This window comes from Pelophylax lessonae, assembly GCF_965119305.1.
Source record: "Pelophylax lessonae genome assembly, chromosome: 6".
In the NCBI taxonomy this organism is placed as follows: Eukaryota; Metazoa; Chordata; class Amphibia; order Anura; family Ranidae; genus Pelophylax; species Pelophylax lessonae.
Window position 1 is genome coordinate 235,149,189 of NC_138773.1, and position 26,405 is coordinate 235,175,593.

A 26,405-nucleotide genomic window follows, 5' to 3' on the forward strand; every position below is an offset into this window, starting at 1 on the left:
TGCAGGGAAGGGATGGCTTGCCTGGAAAAGTAGTGGCGGCTGGGCACGACGTACTGTGGGACAGCCACCGACATAAGGTTTTTAAAACTGTGCGTCTCCACCAGACGGAATGACAGCATTTCAAAGGCCAATAATTTTGAAATGCTGGCATTCAGGGCCAGGGATCGCGGGTGGGTAGGGGGGTACTTCCTCTTCCTCTCAAGTGTTTGGGAGATGGAAAGCTGAACGCTTCCACGGGACATTGTGGAGATGGTTGTTGGTGACCCAGGTGGTGGTGTTGCTGACAGATCGTCTGTTTGCGGGGTGGCAGGTGCCGGTATCACTACAGATGTGGCTGGAGCGGCCGAGACTGCAGCAGAAGAGGAAGCAGGATGAGCCAGAGACGTTTCTTGGTTTTGAAGGTGTGTACTCCACTGCAGCTCGTGCTTTGCACTTAGATGCCTGATCATGCAGGTTGTGCTCAGGTTGAGAAGGTTTATGCCTCGCTTCAAGCTCTGATTGCACAGGGTGCAAACCACTCGTGTCCTGTCATCAGCACATTTTCTAAAGAACTTCCACGCTAGAGAACTCCTTTGAGCTGACTTTGGTGCGCTCGTTCCCTTGCTGCGTTGGGCAGTAGCGGGCGTAGTGTCTAGGGCACGGCCGCTCCGCTTCTGCACCCTGCTCCCTCTTCTGCTGTGCTGGTGGCTCTGTGCGACCACCGCCTCTTCCTCCAAACTACTCAGGTCACCTGCATGACGTTCATTCCATGTGGGGTCGAGGACCTCATCGTCCTCCACATCATCTTCCACCCAGTCTTCACCCCTGCCCTCCTTGTCGGTCTCCACAATGCTGAACGCCGCAGCAGTTGGCACCTGCGTTTCGTCATCATCGGAGACGTGCTGCGATGATCCTTGCATGTACTCATCTTGAGAAATAAGTGGTTGGGCATCGCTGCACTCAATCTCTTCCACTTCTGGGGCAGGGCTAGGTGGATGGCCCTGGGAAACCCTGCTGACAGAGTCCTCAAAAAGAATAAGAGACTGCTGTATGGCTTGGGGCTCAGACTGCTGGCCTGATTTGCAAGGGGGTGAGGTGAAAGACGGTTGGACATTGGCTGCAGGTGCCAACTCTGACCTTTCTGCAGTAGACTGGGTGGGAGACAATGTGAAGGAACTGGAGGCACTGTCAGCAGCAAACCAATCTACTATCGCCTCAACTTGTTCTGGCCTCATCACTTCTAGGGGCGTTTGATGCCCTACCAAATACTGATGCAGGTTCTGTCGCCTACTCACACTTGAGGAAGGTGTTTCACTTGTGCGTGTAGCTGGCACAGATCGACCACGTCCTCTCCTTGCAACAGGAGCTCTACCAGCAGCACCACGACCCAGGCCACGGCCCTTATTTGACGGTCTCCTCATATTTCTGTAATTTAAGATCTTGCCCTAGAAAGGTTTTTATTGAATAGCGGAATAGGAAATATGATCCAAAAAAGTGTATGTATCTCGCACGTACAAAACCACACTAGGCCCCAATTACTATTGTTTCTACCCCTAAAAGGATGGATGAGGAGTAGGAGGAGTATGGAACAGACAGCACCCTCAAACCTTCAGAAGTATGAGATGAACCCCAACAACTTGGAAAGGTGGATCTCTCTCACACGTACCGACACAGACTATCCCGCAATTCAATTGATCCTCAAAGGTTTTTATTGAATAGCGGAATAGGAAATATGATCAAAAAAAGTGTATGTATCTCGCACGTACACAACCACACTAGGCCCCAATTACTATTGTTTGTACCCCTAAAAGGATGGATGAGGAGTAGGAGGAGGAGTATGGAACAGGCAGCACCCTCAAATCTTCAGAAGTATGAGATGAACCCCAAAAACTTGGAAAGGTGGATCTCACACGTACCGACACAGACTATCCCGCAATTCAATTGATCCTCAAAGGTTTTTATTGAATAGCGGAATAGGAAATATGATCAAAAAAAGTGTATGTATCTCGCACGTACACAACCACACTAGGCCCCAATTACTATTGTTTGTACCCCTAAAAGGATGGTTGAGCAGTAGGAGCAGGAGTATGGAACAGGCAGCACCCTCAAATCTTCAGAAGTATGAGATGAACCCCAACAACTTGGAAAGGTGGATCTCACACGTACCGACACAGACTATCTCGCAATTGAATTGATCCCCAAAGGTTTTAATTGAATAGCGGAATAGAAAATATGATCAAAAAGAAAGTGTATGTATCTCGCACGTACACCACCACACTAGGCCCCAACTACTATTGTTTGTACCCCTAAAAGGATGGTTGAGCAGTAGGAGGAGGAGTATGGAACAGGCAGCACCCTCAAATCTTCAGAAGTATGAGATGAACCCCAAAAACTTGGAAAGGTGGATCTCTCTCACACGTACCAACACAGACTATCCCCCAATTTAACTGATCCCCAAAGGTTTTTGATTAAATAGCGGAATAGAAAATATGATCCAAAAAAAGTGTATGTATATCACACGTACACAACCACACTAGGCCCCAATTACTATTGTTTGTACCCCTAAAAGGCTAGATGAGGAGTAGGGGGGGTATGGAACAGGCAGCACCCTCAAACCTTCAGAAGTATGAGATGAACCCCAACAACTTGGAAAGGTGGATCTCTCTCACACGTACCAACACAGACTATCCCCCAATTTAACTGATCCCCAAAGGTTTTTGATTAAATAGCGGAATAGAAAATATGATCCAAAAAAAGTGTATGTATATCACACGTACACAACCACACTAGGCCCCAATTACTATTGTTTGTACCCCTAAAAGGCTAGATGAGGAGTAGGGGGAGTATGGAACAGGCAGCACCCTCAAACCTTCAGAAGTATGAGATGAACCCCAACAACTTGGAAAGGTGGATCTCTCTCACACGTACCAACACAGACTATCCCCCAATTTAACTGATCCCCAAAGGTTTTTGATTAAATAGCGGAATAGAAAATATGATCCAAAAAAAGTGTATGTATATCACACGTACACAACCACACTAGGCCCCAATTACTATTGTTTGTACCCCTAAAAGGCTAGATGAGGAGTAGGGGGAGTATGGAACAGGCAGCACCCTCAAACCTTCAGAAGTATGAGATGAACCCCAACAACTTGGAAAGGTGGATCTCTCTCACACGTACCAACACAGACTATCCCCCAATTTAACTGATCCCCAAAGGTTTTTGATTAAATAGCGGAATAGAAAATATGATCCAAAAAAAGTGTATGTATATCACACGTACACAACCACACTAGGCCCCAATTACTATTGTTTGTACCCCTAAAAGGCTAGATGAGGAGTAGGGGGGGTATGGAACAGGCAGCACCCTCAAACCTTCAGAAGTATGAGATGAACCCCAACAACTTGGAAAGGTGGATCTCTCTCACACGTACCAACACAGACTATCCCCCAATTTAACTGATCCCCAAAGGTTTTTGATTAAATAGCGGAATAGAAAATATGATCCAAAAAAAGTGTATGTATATCACACGTACACAACCACACTAGGCCCCAATTACTATTGTTTGTACCCCTAAAAGGCTAGATGAGGAGTAGGGGGGGTATGGAACAGGCAGCACCCTCAAACCTTCAGAAGTATGAGATGAACCCCAACAACTTGGAAAGGTGGATCTCTCTCACACGTACCAACACAGACTATCCCCCAATTTAACTGATCCCCAAAGGTTTTTGATTAAATAGCGGAATAGAAAATATGATCCAAAAAAAGTGTATGTATATCACACGTACACAACCACACTAGGCCCCAATTACTATTGTTTGTACCCCTAAAAGGCTAGATGAGGAGTAGGGGGGGTATGGAACAGGCAGCACCCTCAAACCTTCAGAAGTATGAGATGAACCCCAACAACTTGGAAAGGTGGATCTCTCTCACACGTACCAACACAGACTATCCCCCAATTTAACTGATCCCCAAAGGTTTTTGATTAAATAGCGGAATAGAAAATATGATCCAAAAAAAGTGTATGTATATCACACGTACACAACCACACTAGGCCCCAATTACTATTGTTTGTACCCCTAAAAGGCTAGATGAGGAGTAGGGGGAGTATGGAACAGGCAGCACCCTCAAACCTTCAGAAGTATGAGATGAACCCCAACAACTTGGAAAGGTGGATCTCTCTCACACGTACCAACACAGACTATCCCCCAATTTAACTGATCCCCAAAGGTTTTTGATTAAATAGCGGAATAGAAAATATGATCCAAAAAAAGTGTATGTATATCACACGTACACAACCACACTGGGCCCCAATTACTATTGTTTGTACCCCTAAAAGGCTAGATGAGGAGTAGGGGGAGTATGGAACAGGCAGCACCCTCAAACCTTCAGAAGTATGAGATGAACCCCAACAACTTGGAAAGGTGGATCTCTCTCACACGTACCAACACAGACTATCCCCCAATTTAACTGATCCCCAAAGGTTTTTGATTAAATAGCGGAATAGAAAATATGATCCAAAAAAAGTGTATGTATATCACACGTACACAACCACACTAGGCCCCAATTACTATTGTTTGTACCCCTAAAAGGCTAGATGAGGAGTAGGGGGGGTATGGAACAGGCAGCACCCTCAAACCTTCAGAAGTATGAGATGAACCCCAACAACTTGGAAAGGTGGATCTCTCTCACACGTACCAACACAGACTATCCCCCAATTTAACTGATCCCCAAAGGTTTTTGATTAAATAGCGGAATAGAAAATATGATCCAAAAAAAGTGTATGTATATCACACGTACACAACCACACTAGGCCCCAATTACTATTGTTTGTACCCCTAAAAGGCTAGGAGTAGGGGGAGTATGGAACAGGCAGCACCCTCAAACCTTCAGAAGTATGAGATGAACCCCAACAACTTGGAAAGGTGGATCTCTCTCACACGTACCAACACAGACTATCCCCCAATTTAACTGATCCCCAAAGGTTTTTGATTAAATAGCGGAATAGAAAATATGATCCAAAAAAAGTGTATGTATATCACACGTACACAACCACACTAGGCCCCAATTACTATTGTTTGTACCCCTAAAAGGCTAGATGAGGAGTAGGGGGAGTATGGAACAGGCAGCACCCTCAAACCTTCAGAAGTATGAGATGAACCCCAACAACTTGGAAAGGTGGATCTCTCTCACACGTACCAACACAGACTATCCCCCAATTTAACTGATCCCCAAAGGTTTTTGATTAAATAGCGGAATAGAAAATATGATCCAAAAAAAGTGTATGTATATCACACGTACACAACCACACTAGGCCCCAATTACTATTGTTTGTACCCCTAAAAGGCTAGATGAGGAGTAGGGGGGGTATGGAACAGGCAGCACCCTCAAACCTTCAGAAGTATGAGATGAACCCCAACAACTTGGAAAGGTGGATCTCTCTCACACGTACCAACACAGACTATCCCCCAATTTAACTGATCCCCAAAGGTTTTTGATTAAATAGCGGAATAGAAAATATGATCCAAAAAAAGTGTATGTATATCACACGTACACAACCACACTAGGCCCCAATTACTATTGTTTGTACCCCTAAAAGGCTAGATGAGGAGTAGGGGGGGTATGGAACAGGCAGCACCCTCAAATCTTCAGAAGTATGAGATGAACCCCAAAAACTTGGAAAGGTGGATCTCTCTCACACGTACCAACACAGACTATCCCCCAATTTAACTGATCCCCAAAGGTTTTTGATTAAATAGCGGAATAGAAAATATGATCCAAAAAAAGTGTATGTATATCACACGTACACAACCACACTAGGCCCCAATTACTATTGTTTGTACCCCTAAAAGGCTAGATGAGGAGTAGGGGGGGTATGGAACAGGCAGCACCCTCAAACCTTCAGAAGTATGAGATGAACCCCAACAACTTGGAAAGGTGGATCTCTCTCACACGTACCAACACAGACTATCCCCCAATTTAACTGATCCCCAAAGGTTTTTGATTAAATAGCGGAATAGAAAATATGATCCAAAAAAAGTGTATGTATATCACAAGTACACAACCACACTAGGCCCCAATTACTATTGTTTGTACCCCTAAAAGGCTAGATGAGGAGTAGGGGGGGTATGGAACAGGCAGCACCCTCAAACCTTCAGAAGTATGAGATGAACCCCAACAACTTGGAAAGGTGGATCTCTCTCACACGTACCAACACAGACTATCCCCCAATTTAACTGATCCCCAAAGGTTTTTGATTAAATAGCGGAATAGAAAATATGATCCAAAAAAAGTGTATGTATATCACACGTACACAACCACACTGGGCCCCAATTACTATTGTTTGTACCCCTAAAAGGCTAGATGAGGAGTAGGGGGAGTATGGAACAGGCAGCACCCTCAAACCTTCAGAAGTATGAGATGAACCCCAACAACTTGGAAAGGTGGATCTCTCTCACACGTACCAACACAGACTATCCCCCAATTTAACTGATCCCCAAAGGTTTTTGATTAAATAGCGGAATAGAAAATATGATCCAAAAAAAGTGTATGTATATCACACGTACACAACCACACTGGGCCCCAATTACTATTGTTTGTACCCCTAAAAGGCTAGATGAGGAGTAGGGGGAGTATGGAACAGGCAGCACCCTCAAACCTTCAGAAGTATGAGATGAACCCCAACAACTTGGAAAGGTGGATCTCTCTCACACGTACCAACACAGACTATCCCCCAATTTAACTGATCCCCAAAGGTTTTTGATTAAATAGCGGAATAGAAAATATGATCCAAAAAAAGTGTATGTATATCACACGTACACAACCACACTAGGCCCCAATTACTATTGTTTGTACCCCTAAAAGGCTAGATGAGGAGTAGGGGGGGTATGGAACAGGCAGCACCCTCAAACCTTCAGAAGTATGAGATGAACCCCAACAACTTGGAAAGGTGGATCTCTCTCACACGTACCAACACAGACTATCCCCCAATTTAACTGATCCCCAAAGGTTTTTGATTAAATAGCGGAATAGAAAATATGATCCAAAAAAAGTGTATGTATATCACACGTACACAACCACACTAGGCCCCAATTACTATTGTTTGTACCCCTAAAAGGCTAGGAGTAGGGGGAGTATGGAACAGGCAGCACCCTCAAACCTTCAGAAGTATGAGATGAACCCCAACAACTTGGAAAGGTGGATCTCTCTCACACGTACCAACACAGACTATCCCCCAATTTAACTGATCCCCAAAGGTTTTTGATTAAATAGCGGAATAGAAAATATGATCCAAAAAAAGTGTATGTATATCACACGTACACAACCACACTAGGCCCCAATTACTATTGTTTGTACCCCTAAAAGGCTAGATGAGGAGTAGGGGGAGTATGGAACAGGCAGCACCCTCAAATCTTCAGAAGTATGAGATTGTGTTCACTGTACCCCACAAAGATTGAGTTCACTGCACCCCACAATGATTGTGTTCACTGCACCCCACAAAGATTGTGTTCACTGCACCTCACAAAGATTGTGTTCACTGTACCCCCCAAAGATTGTGTTCACTGCACCCCACAAAGATTCTGTTCACTGTACCCCACAAAGATTGTGTTCACTGCACCCTAAAAGGATGTTGTTCACTGCACCCCACAAAGATTGTGTTCACTGCACCCTAAAAGGATGTTGTTCACTGCACCCCAAAAAGATTGTGTTCACTGTACCCCCCCAAAGATTGTGTTCACTGCACCCCACAAAGATTGTGTTCACTGCACCCCAAAAAGATTGTGTTCACTGTACCCCCCAAAGATTGTGTTCACTGCACCCCAAAAAGATTGTGTTCACTGTACCCCCCAAAGATTGTGTTCACTGCACCCCACAAAGATTCTGTTCACTGTACCCCACAAAGATTGTGTTCACTGCACCCCAAAAAGATTGTGTTCACTGTACCCCCCCAAAGATTGTGTTCACTGCACCCCACAAAGATTCTGTTCACTGCACCCCACAAAGGATTTTGTTCACTGCACCCCAAAAAGATTGTGTTCACTGCACCCCAAAAAGGATTTTGATCACTGCACCCCAAAAAGGATGTTGTTCACTGCACCCCAAAAATGATTTTGTTCACTCCACCCCAAAAAGATTGTGTTCACTGCACCCCACAAAGATTGTGTTCACTGCACCCCAAAAAGATTGTGTTCACTGTACCCCCCAAAGATTGTGTTCACTGCACCCCACAAAGATTCTGTTCACTGTACCCCACAAAGATTGTGTTCACTGCACCCCAAAAAGATTGTGTTCACTGCACCCCAAAAAGGATGTTGTTCACTGCACCCCAAAAAGGATGTTGTTCACTCCACCCCAAAAAGATTGTGTTCACTGCACCCCACAAAGATTGTGTTCACTGCACCCCAAAAAGATTGTGTTCACTGCACCCCAAAAATGATTTTGTTCACTGCACCCCAAAAAGGATTTTGTTCACTCCACCCCAAAAAGATTGTGTTCACTGCACCCCAAAAAGATTGTGTTCACTGCACCCCACAAAGGATTTTGTTCACTGCACCCCAAAAAGATTGTGTTCACTGCACCCCAAAAAGGATGTTGTTCACTGCACCCCAAAAAGAATTTTGTTCACTGCACCCCAAAAAGATTGTGTTCACTGCACCCCACAAAGGATTTTGTTCACTGCACCCCACAAAGATTGTGTTCACTGCACACCAAAAAGGATTGTGTTCACTGCACCCCAAAAAGATTTTGTTCACTGCACCCCAAAAAGATTGTGTTCACTGCAGCCCAAAAAGATTGTGTTCACTGCAGCCCAAAAAGATTGTGTTCACTGCAGCCCAAAAAGATTGTGTTCACTGCAGCCCAAAAAGATTGTGTTCACTGCAGCTCACACACAGAAAAGTGGATGTGGATCACTGACACCTGCCTATCTCCAATCCCACACCACACAGCAATATCGATTGTAGTTTGTAGAACACAGTTTCCCTAAAATTCAGCAGACTCTGTCCCTAACAGGATTGAGAAGAGATCGTAGATCAGGATTGAGTGCAGATTCACCCCACCCCCCACACAGCAATATCGATTGTAGTTTGTAGAAGACACTGACCCTATAATTCAGCAGACTCTATCCCTAAAATGCCTACAACTCGCCCTGCCTAAACACTCCGACCTGTCCCTCAATTCTATCCGGACACAAATGGTTTTTTCCTGCCTATCTTTCCCTAATCAGCAGCCAGCACATTGATGTGTGCTCTGTCCCTTAGCTAAGCAGCAGAATGACGCTGCTGCGGCGGCTGCCTCGAACTTATAAAGACTTGGTCACATGCTTCAGACGGCCAATCACAGCTACTAAGACATTTGCAGGCATGGCTGGGATGGCTTAAGGCACACCAGTTAAACGATTGTTGATTGGCTGTTGAAAGCCCGCCATGAAAAGAGCGCCAAAGCATGCAAAACCCGGAAATAAAACGACCGAACACGGATTTTTACCCGAACATACAGTAAAGTGTCCGTGTCCGTGTTCGGGTAAAAAAAATCCAATTATTCGGTACGAACACGAATAATACAGTCCGTGTTCGCTCAACACTATCCATGTACACTTCTGTTTAGCTCTTCAAAATACATTGTGCTTATCAGTATCTTTGTATAATCACCAAATTTCTCTGTATTTGACACTGTTATTCAGAAGCTCTTTTCTGAGCATTATGCCATAACCAGCATCATAAACGGGTGAGTTAGTTTGATCTTCAAAACTTTTTACAGCTTCATTCATGCTGAATTTATCAAATGTAGTAGACAAACTCTGCACTCCTCCAATGGAATAATGCAGAATAGATAGCATAATGCACTTTAGTTAACTCAGGGAATACCCATTGCCTCTTGGGGGATCAGAAATATTTTTTCCCCCTGCTGGAACAAATTGGATCATGCTTTATTGGGGGTTTTGCCTTCCTCGGTATCAACTGTGTGTATAGGATAGTGTACATGAAGGTTTTCTGTGTGTTGTTTTTTTTGCTTGTTATTTTTCCTATGTTGGTTGAACTGAATTGGACTAGTGTCTATTTTCCAACCAGATTAACTATATAACTATGAACCTTTATTTTTATGTGACATGTTAGATTAGATTAATTTGGCAACCATTTTTATTTTATTTTTTTTTAAAGAAAATATTGGTTAAAATGCAGTTTTCTTTAAACTACTAAAGCATCAATCTTGAATACTGCTGGCTTCAGCAATATGTTTGTCCTAGGCTTATGTTAGTCCTAGACTTACACTTACATTTCAAAAACATATGATTATATAAAGTCTTTTTTGATTAGTTTTAAACCTATTCAGACAGCCAACCAACCAAGGTGAGTGGAAAACAATTCAATACTAAAATGACTAGGATGTCTAGGATGTTTCTCATAGGAGTGTCGGGAGTACATTCCTAAGCCCTGAATGAACTTGTGTTCCCAACCTCAATAACACTATGTGCCAATGGACTTTCTACAATAAAATTCTCTACCTAAATATACTAGTATTATTTTAATAAATAATCAATGGCTATAAAAAGAACCCAAGTCACATAATCTAGGAAAAAAGGAATCAAATCTTGTCATTAGAAAAGTCCATTGCTTGCCTTCTTTTTGGAAGTTATGCTGATATCAGGTGAAGATAAATTCTGAATCAATTAATCTTTAACAAATTTCTGATTTTTCTCTGAATTCATTATCTGAATATTTGCTTTATTCTGGGTAAGTGAAATCATAGAACTGGTATTATAACTGGGAAACCAGCACTTTGAAAGGATGCCAGCAGAATCAAACCACTGCCTTCTCTAATGACAGGTTTCCATTAAATATGAAATACTGTTTTTCAATGAATATATCCTAACAATGAATATAATCAAGGATTACGTTTACCTACTCTTATTTCTAATATGTGAAGATTACAGAATACTAATTTCCCCAAAAGTTAGTTAAAAATGCATTGGAATCAATAGGAAAGACAACATTTGGGTGGTTTGTAAGGGTGTGGATCAAATGGGTTCTGAGAGTTATGGAGGCTCATTTCAACCATCTGGAATCTGTCCTTGTGCCACAACATAGTCCTTCATTACCCTCAATTTATTATGTTTTGAACTGAAAGAAATTCAAAATGTACACTTTATGGCACAATAAAATATAAAAGGGGTGTTGAGCTATCAAATCTACACCAAATTGCCCCCCAGGGCTAGGATTGTGGATGATGGGGGATGGCGTGTGCCTGTGTATGAATGTGTGTATGTTGGATGCGTGTGACTGGTAGGTTGTCTTTTGTCTTTTTCACCTTTGGAACCCTGTTGAAGCCCTTTATCCTATGGACTGCCCTGCCATTTCAAAAATAAACACCTTTCAAAAAAAAAAAAAAATACACCAAATAATAATAAAAAAAAACGAATAATATGTGAACTTCATAAAATAAATGCATAGACTATAGCTCAACAAATCTAAATAAAATAATCAATGTAATCATTCAGCAGAACAGTCTCTCAAATAACGCAATCTTATGTCCAAATATATTTGTGCACTTAATTCTTCTTCGTGAAAATGCTCTCTCAAAAAATCCACTTCACTTCCATTATTCATGGTAAAACACCCATGCTCCCCCACCCATGTGAAAACAGTGACCTCACCTTCTTAATTGGACCCACAATTTATAGGTCAAATGCGCTTATGGTCACTTCCAATACATTCAAAGAATCCAGGTATCAATCTCTCTTTCTACTCTGAGTTAACCAAAATTCCAGGTGTGTCCCCTTTAAGGGTCTCCAAAGGGTCCATCGTCCTCACTTATTACCTCAAATGGGAAAGGTACAGCAAACCCATAGTGCAGTACGAATTGTGATGAATATTATTTATTAAGTAGCTCAACATACATGCACAAAGGAAAAAAATACACAAGCCTATCCTAATTGCACCAAATCATGCTTGATGGCATCTTGCAAAATGTCAGCTTGCAAACGTGACATAATGCATAGGGCTCTCCCTAATGAAGTCACGTGGGCATGAGAAAGGGAAATATTTTTTTTTTCTATTTCCTAGCATTTTTTTTTTTTTGTATTTTCAGACTTCAATTCCTATGTCAATATTTCACCTTAAATAGTATCAATAAAGTTTTGCTTATCTTAGTCTGCTTGGCCCTTTCTCATCTACTGTATGGGGAGAAGTCAGTGAAGTAATCAGGGACCTCATTGCATGAAAACAAGATCATCGCCTTCTCTGGCAATTCTGGCCAGTTGAACTTCCCAATATGTGATCGATATGTTAAATGTGACCACTTGCAACTGAACATTAGTGCTGAAGACTGTTATTTTGTTCACTGGCTAAGCAATAGAGTTTGGTATGGTTGTGGCAAATTGTGCTAAACAGGGTTTACATCTGTCAGCATATGTGTGTAGTTATCTTATGACTACTTTTATTGTTCCGTGAGCTTTTCCAAACTTTGGCTTTGTCCTCGGACATCTGGATATGACAAACATTTGGATGTTGTGCCAAACCTTCTAAAGAACCAACTTTCAGATGGTTGGATTAAGAATTATTTTGTGTTTTCTAGCATTTTAAGGCTGCACATGTACAGATTTCGAAAGAAACCACTATAGCATGCTCATCATAGATTTATAGCACACCCCTGTGTGTTGGCTTTGATAAGTATTTGGGTATAGCTTCTACATCATTATGGCGATTCTTTCAAAACCATGTGATAGAGTAAAACAGATAATTAAAAATAATATGCAACTTTTTTCAGTGTGGCTTCATGCAAAAAATATGAAAAATGGTTAGTACTCACAGAGCAACAAATTCAACATTCAATTGTGTAATTAGTATTGGCATTAGAACATCAACATTGTTATTGCAGTTGACTTTCCCCTATTTAGCTAAACTAACTATAATATAACCCCTCAACTTGTCCATTGCTAAGCTTATTGGTCAGTGTCGGATCCCTAAACAACTGTACAGTAAACCAATCCTTTTTCAAAGCAACAAAATAGTAAGCAATGAACTGTCTCTGTAGGATACTACAAACTGAAATTAATAGTGGTGTATAGTCCTTATAAGATAATTCACCTTGAGAAAGTCTCTTTCCACACAGTTCATTACTTCATCCAGCAGATATTACGGTAAAGAAATGATCTGTTTGGATCTGCAAAATAAGGAACAAAACATCAATATGAAATACAGGCCATGAAAGCTGCAATATCGCTCTGACTAAATGGTAACATATGGTTGCATAGTCTCTATAACAACAGAGATTCTAAGTGAGAATTGCTACTTAAGTAAAACAGTTCAGAAAACAGCTACATTCTATTATCTTTATTAATAGCGTCCCTCATAGGGAAGTTCACAGTAGCTTGCGGTAACACAAGTGAACAGCTAAAGGAATCCAGGGACAAAGTGGTACTGGAACTGCAGTACTCTGGTAGCAACTGGGGAGGGTCTCCCTATAGTATCGGAATCTTCCAAAGAAACTTGTCACTCTTACTCTCTGGTCTGACTGATTTTATGCTGGTTCTGACAGCGCCAGGAATCTCACCAGGCTGCAGACCACTTGAGCAGCATTCACTGCCTCAACAGGTATAGCCTCTCTGAGCTGCTGAAGGAGAGAACCTGAGAACTTTATACTCCCTCGGCATGCCAAAGAACTCAGGCAGTTGTGGAAAATAGAGTTAAAGGACCGTGTGCCTGCATCTGACTCTGGAGACTAAAGAGGGACTCTGCTACAGTAGCACTTGCTGCTAAAAATGCCACTATATTGCTCTTACCTGTTAGACCGATGCTTTCTCTATCTACGTTCCCAAACTGTGCCTCTGAATTTGAGCTTGCAAGGCTGTGGTGGGAAATGCTAGAGACAACAATGATATGGCAGGAGGGAGGGAAAGCTGAAAGAGTGCTAGAAAATCGATCCTTCCTCAAATTCCCTTGCAACTTCTTATGGAAAAAGAAAGTTGTTTACCAATTTGTTCATGGGAAACAAAAACACTTCAATTAGGAGTTTATTTTACTTTTTTTTTGCTTTTTTTAAAATTTAGTGACAGATTCTTTTAAAGGGTTGAAGTCTTTATGAATTAGAAGCAGAAGGGTTTACTATGCTCAAGCTCTTAGCCAAGTGATTGCTTTAGATCTGAGCTCTGCAACATCAAAAAGACAATGGCCTTCAGTATTTAGTTCTTCTTTCTTCCTGCTGGGGGTGATAATAGACAAATAGCTGGAAAGTGACTTCTAAAGTGTGCTAGTGCTACAAATAAATGACTGTATCCAATGTCCTGGTCACTCTCTAATTCTTTAAGAAAAGATTTTAACTTGAAGGTGACTTTAATGTGCCTAACTTAAAAAGAAAAAAGGAAAGCGGACTCGTCGTCTAAATTGTCTTTTTTCCCATTTGATATGATTTCAGGCTTTCAAATACAGAAAATAGTTAGAAAAACATTAAATTGTTTTTTTAAGTATTTAAAAGGAGACATCTGGAGCTTTGCATGTGATGAGAAAATTGCTATGTATGTAATAATTCAGGAGAGTCTACAAAAATGACAAGGTTATACTTCAGTATATATTGCCATGTCTTATATACTTGGCTAAGACATGCTTTTACGAACCTTCCTTTAAAATGATGTAAGTAGCTGGACAATTACTTCATGCATAATGTTTCTGGAATCATTTCTTCAAAAAATAATTATCTGATCACACAGGATGCAAAAGAAGTTTTTGTAAACCATAACAATGATTTTCGACTATTTGCTGCGTTTTGGTTTGTTAAATATATTATTGCAATTGTTTGTCATATGTGAGCAGAAAAATACCTGGTAATCATGCTAGAAATCTGTTGGATTCATATGTTCCTGGTTACACTGCAGTGTTATTTCAGGTGATGTCAGTTTTGCCCAGTTCCCCTTTGAGAACAGCAGAATATGACCCCTGTGTTATAAGGAGTTGGGAAATGTGAGCATCGCTCTTGGACAGGCAGTGTGTTACTGGCAAGATCACTAGCTGAGAATAAAGGGAAAAAAGACTGAAAAAGAAAATGAATGTAGCCACCACATTTAAAGTCTAATAACCTGCAATATATATATAAAAAAAACATTTCTTGGGTTTAGATTAATTTTAAAGCTAAACTCCAGCCAATTAGAGTTTTAAGACATTCCTTATAAAGTTAAGTTTAAACTAATGAAGAGTGTGACCTGTGGCTGCTTCTGTGCTTCCGAAAACTTACTTTCATTCAGCCCCTAGTAAGCGTTGAATATTCAATGCTGAGCTTTCTGTATTCAGAAAATGTCTTGCTTTCTTTCCAAAGAATGCAAGGGTTTCCTGTGACTGGAGGAGGGAGAATGTTGTTCATCCACACCCCAATCAATCTCAGAATGCATTGCATTCCTTTAAAGCGTAACTCCACTTTGTTGAGAAAAAAGGATTCTCCCCTGGATGATATATGTACATTGCAAGGATTATAACAACATTTGTTGCAGATTCCTACCTTTTATTATTTTGAATAAATCACTGATTGTTCCTCTGTGCCCCTGTGCTTAGTGGGTCTAATGGGAGTGGTGTCATAATTATCAATTAGCTGTGCGGCTACAGAGCACTAATGAGGAAATCTGCTGGGCCTGCATCCCTTTAGACATGTTCCTATTGGGAGTATGACATTTTTGTTGCAAGGTATGCCGGAAATCTGACTTCTATTTTAGGCAGACTTCTGGGAAAATTGGTGAGCCAATCACACAAGCAGGAAATAATGTTTCTGGGGTGTGGTCAGTATACATTCTGTGTACAGAATACTTCTAGGTAGCCATATTGCATTGCATTTTCAGAAAATTACAGCGGCTGCAGATTGAAAAGGAAAGTTCATTTTTAATAACATTCAATTACAAAATGATTTGTTTTGCAATTGTATATGCTATATTATTTTTTCTTTATTTACTATTTTTTTCCCCACGAAAGTGGAGTTACCCTTTAAAAAAAACCTAGATGGTTTCTGAACAGAGGAAGTGCAGAGCGTTCAACCTACTAGTGTCTGTGTACCGAAGCCGGACGTCTGATCGATTTGCAAGAATCCAACAGGGAGGCTGTACAGAAGCCAATTGGTAGATTGACTTCTGTACAACCACCCTACCCATTCCAATCCATTTTGTATCATTTATACTCATCTTGGTTGCTTTGCTCTCCCTGGGTGTTAGTAGTTTTCTGCAGACATTAGGAAAACACCTAGCATAGACTTGTGAGTATCAGTAGCCAGCAGCAGCTGCTTGTGCTGGGATTTTCAGGATGAATGAATGCACAAAGTATAATTTATATACCAGACATACCTCTTCCCACTCTATCAATTGATTCTAAAAATGATACTCGAGAGCTATTATGATTTAAACAATGAAGAATGATTCACAAATTTTAACTTGACTGACGAGACTCTCTAAGACTGTCTCTAAGAATTGAAAAAAATCAACTTTTCTATTTTGAGAAATCATAACTTGGTAAAGCTTTGTCATTCCATAAGGAATATTGAGGAAATGTTTATGATTTTAAAAGGATACTATAAAGCAGTGAACTATTTTTTGAGCACCAATTGCTGACAGCTGTTACCGCATGGTACATTTTTCATACCACTAACCCCAGTTTGAGACTCAGTTAAATTCATTGAAATGCTAATAAAAAGAAAGTGTGTTTTTTTTTTTTTCATTAAAGCTAAAACATGTATAAAGTCAAGTTGGTTTGCTCTACGATAAAACCAAATGTGTGTGTGTGTGCAAATATACACTGACTTAATAAATTGTAAAACAATGAGAAAGCACACCTCATGTTTCCTAGACCCACCTGGATAGGATTTAAACTGCCAGATGGTCAGTGGTCTTCCACAGCATGGTCATGGTCAGGTGTCTACCTGTTGGCTGGAGCTAAACATTATCAAAGCTGTCCTGGCATATACCTGTCCATTAGTTATACGCTGATGCTTCTTTCACAACTGTTGCTTCTAAAAATGCCAGTTCTACCTATTTCTCTGTGCCCCTTTTTGGGTCCTTGTTAGTGCAAAAGTGCTCTATTTATGCAATTAGATGAAATGTTCTCAATCGGGAGCCTAAATAAGAAGCTTTTGATTTAGCAGCTCCTGCTTGCATCCTGCTGTGTGGGTGTGGCTCTGCTTGTCTTGGTTTTACCTAGTTGCCAAATCCTTGCCTTGGTCTCATTAACTCCACCTTCACTGAGTTGCATTACTGGGTCATTACTGAGTTTATGACTTTATATTACAGCCCTGTTCCTTGTTTGGCTTTAAGCGTATTTCTTGTGTCAACCTCACGTGGCTGGCTTAGACCCTGCTTGTTCTACGACTACTCCTGTACTACTACTGTAATTACTCTCTAGCTTGCTTTAACTTATCATGGTTTGACTTATGACTTTCTGGCCATCTTTTGATTCTTCCTGTCCTTGTGATACTATGGCACAGGCTCTAAAATCTGCTTCATAGGTTCTTAGGGGTACCAGACATGTTCATAAATTATACTCAAAAGGTGACAGCTAATGAAGTGTGCAATATGGTATAGGATTGGTTATCATGTTTTAGCTACTGCTTATGTTACATTATGCTTACCAACATTCTTAAAGCATTAACATATGTTTAAACTAAACCTTTAGAAATGGATATATGTAGACTGATAATTCTGACCTGTGATTCGATAATGCTACTTACTTAATGTTAATGCTGACCCTCAGTCTTCAGAGCTCCTAAGTGCAGATCAGAACTTCTGATCAAGACAATCAAGCAACCAGCAATTTTCAAAATGAGCCTAATGATAGCATCCTCTGCATTTTTCTTACTACAGGTTTCCTTTCATACCCTATTAAAAAATGGCACATTTGTATGACTCCCTCAATGTATCTGAGGGCCGGTTCACACTGGTCCGACATGCGCTTTTACTTTGGGGGTACAGATCTCATGACATGTTAAAATCAATGGTTCCTTATTAGAGCTGTCTTAAATGGACAAACTTGTATCGGTCCTACTTTGAAAAAGGTTCCTGCACTACTTTGGTTCGACTTGGGCACGATTTCAGCTCATTGATTTGAATGTAAATCTCATCCAAGTCGGATCATCATCTTAACTGATTCGACTTGTGGCAAGTGACCTGTTCTCTGAGGATCTTGAAGGTAAACCACATGCAAAAATGAAAAAAAAAAACCGATGCGCCCCCCCAAAAAAAAATTCATACCCTTTTTTAATCATGCAGCCCATCAGGGAAGGAGGGACAAGCATGCACCCCCACTGGACCATTCCAGACCACGAGCCCTCCCCTACCCATCGCCCACCCTAAAGCGCCTTGTCCTCATGTTGATGGGGATAAGGGCCTCTTTCCAACAACCCTGGGCAGGGCTGCTGTTAGGGCAGCACACTCGGTCCTGTTGTATCGGGTCTGAGCCCCATCAGCTCATTATACAGGATTTATATAGCGCCAACAGTTTGAGCAGTGCTTTACAATGTTAGGGCAAAGAGTACAATACGATGCAATGCAGGAGGAATTAGGGGGCCCTGCTCATTAGAGCTTACAATCTAAAAGGGAGGGTTAAGTGATACAAAAGGTAAAAACTGTGGGGAATGAGCTGATAAAGAAAAGTACAGTTGTTGGGTGGAGGCAGGATGGGCTTCTCTGAAGAGAAATGTTTTCAGGGATCGCCTATTTAATTGTAACTAATTGTGTAGTCATGTTATTTTATTTTGGTTGAAACATGAACTTTAAACATCACAATTAAGTTAGCATGGACCGGTAGTGAATATGACTAAGGAAAAGGATTAGTGTTTAGACGTTTACAGCTTTCTCCAGCTCCCCTTCTGTCTAACATCTGTATACTTCCGAATTCCAACAGATTGCTGAGTCAAGCTACAGACCTATTATTTTATTGTGAGTGTTTATGTTTTTCAAAAAAATGAAAAACTGAATTATGGCATGCCTTTCTTTTCTCTATCTTTTATGCATTCAGAGCTTTTATTTTTTTTTAGAAGTCAGCAAGACAAGTAACACTATACTGCTGCATACAAATACTGTACTACAAACTAGACAGCTAACATTGTTCTCCACACAGTTTTATAGCCTTTACAGATTACATTGACCGGTTTTTAATGGTTCTTCTAACATACTTTTGAACTATATAATCGTGGTGTATCCTCCCTCTTTTTTTCTTCTAATACCCACTAATAAACAAAATGTACCTATTTTTTCCTAGATAGAATTGCTGTGACTTCCAAAATACTGGTAAACTGAAGCAGTTTTAAAACCAATCCAATTACCTTAATCTGCTTTACGCAAATCTCGGTATTGTTGTATTAAACAGTTCCAGTCCTGGGTCTAAATATTTGTGGTCACCAATTATGTTACCCGTAAATTATATGTTGAGAATTATTTTTATATCTCAGATATAATTTGGGTTAATAAGGGTTCTTTGACCATGAGTAAAAGCTTTAACACAGCAACAGAAATGTATTGGTAAATAGCAAGAAGGCCTAAACTAATCACAACAATCTATCTATAGTACAGAAAAGGGAAAAAAATCGTAGGTGAAATGAATGAATACAGAGTATAATATTCAAAACATTAAGATACAAACAGCAAGACAGACAACACATAGGACAAGCATTTGGATATTAATGGCAGAAGTATATTCCATAATTACCATGCACACGAGGGCCCCTTCTAGGCTGGTGTTTCAGAGCGTTCTCTCTTCCAAGACTTAACTAATATAAAACTATCTCTCATAGACTTGCATAGGGCCATCCTGATTGGAGGAGCTATCTTACGCCTCTCCTCCCTCTGGGCGTATCTCATCCAGGATTGGACAATTTCCCCATCCCCTAGCTTTAGCATAACTCAGCCTATCGCTAGCACCTCCTCTCTGGGAGGAGGGGAACAATTATGCTTGGTAACCTCCTCTTGAATGAGGCATTAGGTATACAAGATCATACCCTGAGCAAATTGTCCATTATCTAACAGATAGCCACTTTTATTGCAGAACTAAAGAGAGCATCTTTGAAGTGGAGGCAGAGATAACAAAGGAAGTGAAATGGCCTGGTTTAAATCATTACCTCAGCCCCGTAAGGTCTGCGAAAAGGAACCTAATTAAAGTGTTGTCCTTTCTCGCATACAAGTTTAGGATGGGTAAATAGCAGATTATCTTTAGGGACACACACATGTTTAGCCCAACCAAACATTCCTGCACTTCAAAAAGGAATTGGTAAATCAATTATTTCTTATATTAAAACCTGCAAACTGTGTTCACACAAAGGGGCACATTTAACTTATATCAAGCTATTAGTAAAAACCAAAACCCAAACCCAATATCTCATAAGTATATATATATATATATATATACACAAACACACACACACATCTATTTATAGTTGCTAATAGAGATTACAAATAAACTCCTCATAAGGCAACACCTATAATTATTTCAAATAATCCAGGTTTGACTATCCCTCAACTTTACTGTTCTATAATACAACATTTGTCAGGAGATTAAATACTCCTTTAAAATGTTCTAAGCATAGACACATTATTAGTACAAGTATTGCCCATAGCCTGCAGTGACATGTGTGAAATGGGAGGTGAGATATACTGTATGTACAAGGAGGTAACCATATTTATTTAGTACATAAACATCTCTGTGTTTTGCTATGCAGTGCTACACAATGATTGTGCTTTAATGCTCATTCTCAGAATGCAAATCTGTAAATTGGCCAATACATTGAAAACAATGCACTCCTGGTTTGTGTTAAGAAAATAGGCATAGTGAATAGAAATTGAGTGTGTGTTCCCTCTAGTGGCTAATATACAAATTTGTATATTTTATAGAATCAAAAAATATGGAAAAGACAACATGTAAAAAAGTGTGAAGGGCATATCAAAAGTGAACATAAAGTGAAACTGTGGACAGAATAAAAATAAATAAGCCTATGTAATCTATCACAAGCATTCACAGTAGGTTTGTTTTTCCCAGTAACATAGTTACATAGTTAGTGAGGTTAAAAAAAGACACCAGTCTATGATGAGTGTGTATATAGGTGTTTATGTCAATAGTACATTGTATACCACTGTATGTTGTGGTCGTTAAGGTGCCCATCTAATTGTTTTTTGAAACTATTGATGCTCCCCACTGACACCACTGCTCGTGGAAGAGAATTCCACATCCTTATCGCTCTGACAGTATAGAACCCTTTACGCAATTTAAGGTTAAATGCTTTTCTTCCAATTTTAGCGAATGACGCTGAGTCCTTTTATATTCCCTTTCACTGAATAGTTTGTTCCCTATGCTAGCGTCACCAGTATGGTGATTGTACATTGACATCATATCCGCTCTCAAGCATCTCTTCTCCAGAGAGAAGTCTTTGCTCATAGCTAAGATCCTCCAGTCCCTTTATTAGCTCTGTTGCCCTTATCTGCACTCTCTCCAGTTCCAGCACACCCTTCCTGAGGACCGGTGCCCAGAAATGGACGGCATACTCCAGATGCGGCCAGACTTGTAGAGTGGGAGAATGATCATTTTATCTCTGGAGTGAATCTCCTTTTTAATACATGGCAGTATTTAGTTGGCTTTGCTTGCAGCAGCTTGACATTGCATGCATGAGCTTGTCATCTACTAGGACCCTCAGGTCCTTTGCCATCTTAGATTCCCCCAAAGGCTCTCCCCTAGTGAGAAACTTGTGTTCGTATTTCTGGCACCCAAATGCATTACCTTACATTTTTCAACACTAAACTTAATTTGCCATATAGATGACTCCCAAGTTATTGCCTGCTTAATTTGGTATCATCCACAAATATGGAGATTGAGCTATTTATCCCATCCTCTAGGAGTCTAGGTCGTTTATGAATAAATTAGTTAGGATTGGTCCCAGGATAGATCCTTTGGGGACCCCACTTTCCACACCAGACCACTTTAAGGTACTCCCCCTTTATCAGCACCCTTTGGACTCGCCCCTGAAGCCAGCTTTTAATCCAGGTACTCACTCTATGTTCCATACCTATGTACCTTAGTTTGTACAGTAAATGTTTGAGGGGAACTGTATCAAATGCCTTTGCAAAATCTAGATACACCACATCCACAGGCCTTCCTTTAGCTAGATGGCGGCTTACTTCTTCATAGAAGGTTAAAAGATTGGTCTGGCAAGAGCGATTTTTCATGTAAACTATTCATAAAAATTGGGAACAATGGTCTGGCTATCACCTGGCTGAGTTCTTTAAGGACCCTCGGGTGTAAGCTATCTGGTACCGGTGACTTATTTATATTACGTTTTTCAAGTCTAGTTCTGAGTCTGTCTTTTGTTAACCATGAGGGTGCTTCCTGTGACCTGTTATTAACTTTAACATTACAGTCTAGGTTACTGTATCCCCCAATTCTTTTGTGAAAACTGAGGAGAAGAATTTACTTAGCACATTCACTTCTCTCTGTCCTTTGTAGCCAGATTCCCTTTGTCATCCTTTATGGGGCCAATGTGTTCTGGCCTCACTTTCTTACTATTTATATACATAAAGAATTTCTTGTTTTTTTTTTACTCTCTTCTGCTATGTGCCTTTCATGTTCTATTTTTGCTACCTTGATTGCGCAGATAAATAAGTCCCCGGGATATCTTATGTGTTATAGTGGCATCCACATAAGCAGAACTCCCACAACAAGAATCCAAGGAAAATAAAAACAAATCATGCAAATAACATCTTTTTATTCAAAAGCATTAAAATCAAAATACATTTTAGCAACTGTTAGGTATGGTACCAAGGCTTGACTATTTTTTGCTTCTTCTAAAAAATGACCACAAAATACAACCTTTTTCTATTTTTGCTTTTCTTTCGATTTTGGGTGCTCCCTCCTCTCCTATCCCTCACATTACATGCAGAAACGGCCTCAAGGCCGTACCCAAAGGCTGCAGCCCAGGCCCCTAAAAAGGGCTCACCATATCCTTACTGGTGTAGTGAGGCAGAATGCATTGGAAGAGAACTCTTCCATCCTACCACTACAATTACCTAGTCATCGACTCCGACTGAGTCAGTCCAGCACGATCTCCAACCCTACAAAACTAAAAGTTTTGACTGGAATTTCCCAAATGATTGGAATTGTTATAAATAATCATGTCTCTAACCTCATTGCTCCTGTATTGGTGTTGATCATTATAATACTGAAAAGGGCTAATCTGATATAGTTATGAAACAGAGCATAATAGGATGTTGGGGTAGACCTATTGTAATCTAATTATGAGCTGTGGCTCTGTTTTCCATAGATCTCTATTACTTTAAATATTATAGGTTATGTAAGAAGCATTACCGCTTGAATAATTGGCACCCTATGGAGGGTCAGAACTTCCTTTAAACAAACCTGTTTTCTCTTAAACCAGTTTCTTCTTTGTACGCCCCTTACTATCTGGATCTCCCATATTGATTCACTGCTATAATGAAGACGTTTTTTTTTACTGCTTCTTTCTTGTCTTTATATTCATCCAAATCTCTCCTCAATACTTCTTCTGTTGTTTAGTTTTGTTTTCTAGAGCTAGAAGAGTTTCTTTTAACCCTCCTCTTATGTTAGAATTCCGTTACTATCCATGATGTTAGGGTCAGTTTTGACCCGTGTTTTAAATCAGCCATAAAATACCCTCTGAATAATTATTTATCATCAAATTTGTTTCTTACCTCTTGGTTACCTTGTTAGGCTTCTTTATCCTTGAAAAGATTGGTTTTAATATTTTTGGTGTGACCCCTAGACCTTTCTTTTGATAGCATACCTCTCATTGTCAAATTTAAAAAATGGTAAAATAAAGTCAGCAACTCTGAAATGAATTTGTCCTATGTTTCTTCACTTTATTTAGAGAAGCAGACAAGCAGGAAAAGAGATAGGCCCCTCCCTAACTACAGCTCACAGGGTTGAGAGGGGATTGGCTGTCACTGTTACTAAGCAGAGAGAGTGTTTATGATTTCAGTTTTGGAACTTATTAGTGTCCTAAAATCCTATATTATAACTGGGTCAGAATTGACCCTAACACCATGAACGTCTTAATTTTCACCACAGTATTTTATAATTTAGTGAAAAGGATTATTTTTCTATTACATTGTTTAAATAGAGGTTCCTGACAAAGTAAAAAAATCTTGATGCAATAAAAAAATTTATGTGATACTTATAGACATTCAAAACCTGAAAACAGGTCAGTTTTGACCCTAACACAAGAGGAGGGTTAATGTATCAGAATACATTTTATACTGTTCTTTTATTTCTGTTCTTTAAAAAGTTATTATACCTTATTAATACTATCGTTCAACAACTGCAGTTTCCTCTATTCCTTCTGCATAAAAAGTTACTCAGATTAGGCTAAATATATTGAAAAACTAAAACTATTGCCCATTTTGAATAATGTCACCACACTGTGGGGATGCATTACAACCTAAACCTCTGGGTGCCATTCTGTTAAGCACATACTTTCAAATAGAATTATGTCCCATCAATTGTGTAATTCTGATATTATAATATATTTTAGGTGTACAAAATGTAAAACTCTGTGTTTCGTGCAAAGCTACCAACCCCTCTTCAGTGGTAAAAAAGCAGAAAGATTCAAATTCAAAATAATCTATAATCTTTTAGAGAAGCAGAAACCAGTTTGTAGAAAAATAAGCAGTCTCTTTGTGCCAATCCTGAAGAAATATAATTTAACTCACAAGCAGCGTGCAAGTGGGATATACAGCACAAATGCCAAATATCAAAAATTCCACATGCATCAAATAAAGTGAAGAATAAGACCACCACTCAATGGATATACTAATCTCAAAATTACCAAGAGGTCAAAGAACTACCTTATCTACAGGGTGACCCACAGGGGTGAACCCATAACTACTTTTTATTTGATGGCTACTACTACCCACAAGTACAAGGCACAGCCATGGGGGAAAATTTTGCCCCAAGCTATGCCAAACGTACTATGGGTATATGGGGACACCAACCCTTCTGACACAACAACCCATTCTCATCATTCACATCATCTTTTTCGGCAAGTACATAGATTATAGTATTGTCATCTGGGATGGCCCCTGTACATTGGTAGAGCAAAGGAAACCCTCCAAAAGGAGGGACTATTGTAGGCAATATCGGACCACAAGCACAAGGCTTAAATGTATAAATATATAAAAAAGATAAATGCATTAAACACAACATTAAAGTTGTCCGAAGGACATAAAAAGTTTAGGGGTATGTGGATAAAATAACATAGCACCACGAGAAGAACCTCTATGACAAGCAAAAAAAAAGAGAGAAGGGTAAGACATCCGATGTGTTTTGAGACTTCACGGTTATGCTCCTCTTCATAGATGCTCACATACATATACATAGATGTTCAGACTCAAATGCGATGCTCCACATACAAGGTTAGCCCAGGGGATATATAAAACACCAATGAATAAAAGAGTGTCTGCGTTGACCTAAGGAATGAGATACTGGGGATGCAAGATTGAGCCCAAATCAGCCAGACAACCTAGGGGATCTAGGACAATGACCATATAGGCGCAGCCATATTTGCATAGGTATATAGTGATAACCAGATTGGCATTTGGTCAGTAATTGACCAGAATTATTCAAGCAGGAATAAACAGGAATACCACATACAACCACCACAACCACATGTGGTTGCATGGCTGGAGATAATATAAGGATTCACAATAGAAGTAAATATTTGATCGTCCACCCAGAAGAAGGGGGGTGGGGATTGAGCTTTTAACCTCTTGCTGACTGCCCACAGCATATATACTGCGGCAGGCTGGCTCGGCTGCACAAATCGCCATACCTGTCAGGCTATCTGCGGGAGTGATCCTGATTGCCCCCGGGCCCCAGCGAACGCTCCCCATGGAGAGCAAATAGTGGTCTGCTGTTGTAAACACAGCAGACCGTTGTTCTCTCTGGAATCAATACAGGGCACCTATGTTACTCCTATTTAGGATCACAGGTCTCTGTGTTGATTCTACAAGCCCATTCCCCTCACAGTTAGAAAACACCCCCTAGGCATACATTTAACTCTTTGATTGCCCATTGGTTAACCCCTTCCCTGCCAGGGTCATTATTACAGTAACAGTGCATATTTTTAGCACTGATTACTGTAGTAATGTCACTGGTCCCCCCAAAAATGTCAGTTAGAGGTTTGATCTGTACATTGCAATGTCGCAGTCCGGCTAAAAATCACAGATCGCCACCATTACTAGTAAAAAAATATAAAATAAATAAAAATGACGTAAATCTTTCCCTGAGTTTTTAGACGCGATAATTTTTGCGCAAACCAATCAACATACGCTTATTGGCATTTTTTTGTAGCAGAATACAAATTGGCCTAAAATTATGAAAACATTAGATTTTTACGTGTTTTTTTATTGGGAATGTTATATAGCAGAAAGTGAAGAATATTGTTTTTTTTT

At 40.1% G+C, this 26,405-nt stretch overlaps 1 protein-coding gene across 2 annotated transcripts in view; it reads left to right on the top strand.

Moving 5' to 3' along the window:
* The window catches only part of PDE1A (phosphodiesterase 1A), a 430,190-nt gene that overhangs the window by 214,871 nt on the left and 188,914 nt on the right, over positions 1-26,405 (top strand). The window lies entirely within an intron of this gene.